Here is a 1,083-nt window from a genome sequence, read left to right as displayed (position 1 = left end):
CCATTCTTACATGGAGAGGGGAGGGTTTTTTGTAACTATTCTGTGCTTTCAACTAACAATTTATTATTAAAAAGATATCGTGAAATTATAAAAAAAATATTGTGAAAGTTGAATTTAACTTGAAAAACAAAAACAAAAACAAAAAAACAACGCGGATACGGCACATTCAACATTATAGCCAGAGCCTATTTGGCAATAAGGTCCGATTAAGATACGATTGTTTTGTTTTTGCTTTTTAGTCGCATGCAAGCGACTCTATAAGTCGGTCAATCGGTCTGTCGGTCGGTCTGTCGGTCGGTCTGTCGGTCGGTCTGTCTGTCGGTCGGTCGGTCGGTTTGTCGGTCTGTCCGTAACACTTTTGTGCTTGGCCTTTTTAGTTAAGATCAAAGGTATGTTCTTAATAAATACTGTTCCGCCAGATATTGTAGGCAAAGACCATATGTGGGGGGCAGCTCCACATATAAGATCTTGGTCAATGTAGGGGCAACCCTTCATACCAATTGTCACTATCAAGCTCCCCTACTCCCCGGGGAGTTGGTCCCCATTTCCCCTTCACTCCTCACATTAAAAATCGGCCTTGTGCCTAATTTGCTCGGTGGTGGAGCAAATAAATACCCTTTTCTTGGCCTTTTGGCCAAGATCAAAGTGTAGTATCTGTTCTTACTACATGCTGTACTTGTGTTTGTAACTTTGATATAAAGTGGGGGACCACTTTTCTGTATTAATTAAGTGTAAAATGATCACCCACTTTACAACCAGTCATTCTCCAGATCATTCAAGTTGTTTTTGAAGCATTCCAGTGACTTTTAAGCATTCAATTCATCCTTAAGTTCATTAGTCATTCTAAGTCATTTACTATTTATTTATTTAAGTCATTTCAGCCCATTTTTCAGTCATTTTAGTTTATCTTTAAGAATTTCATGTCAATCCTACATTCACGCATTCATTCATTACATGAGAGCACGCGACTAATGGCTATCGGCCTTGTTTTACCGTAAATTCTCAGGTTAAAGTTTTTTTGTTTTTTTTTTCAAGAAAACTTTTTTTTAATAAAATTGAAAGTACACTTATTTTTTTATTTTT

General features: G+C 37.0%; 1 pseudogene; it reads left to right on the top strand.

The window, feature by feature from the left end:
• Positions 1 to 613: 613 nt before the first annotated feature.
• Positions 614 to 753, top strand: LOC145240486 (U2 spliceosomal RNA; annotated as a pseudogene).
• The last annotated feature ends 330 nt before the right edge of the window (positions 754 to 1,083 follow it).

This window comes from Euprymna scolopes, chromosome 19 (genome assembly GCF_053919585.1).
Source record: "Euprymna scolopes isolate OS-2025 chromosome 19, ASM5391958v1, whole genome shotgun sequence".
NCBI classification, from domain to species: domain Eukaryota; kingdom Metazoa; phylum Mollusca; class Cephalopoda; order Sepiida; family Sepiolidae; genus Euprymna; species Euprymna scolopes.
Note: the sequence above shows the minus strand (reverse complement) of the source record. Positions and strands in the feature narration are given on the sequence as shown.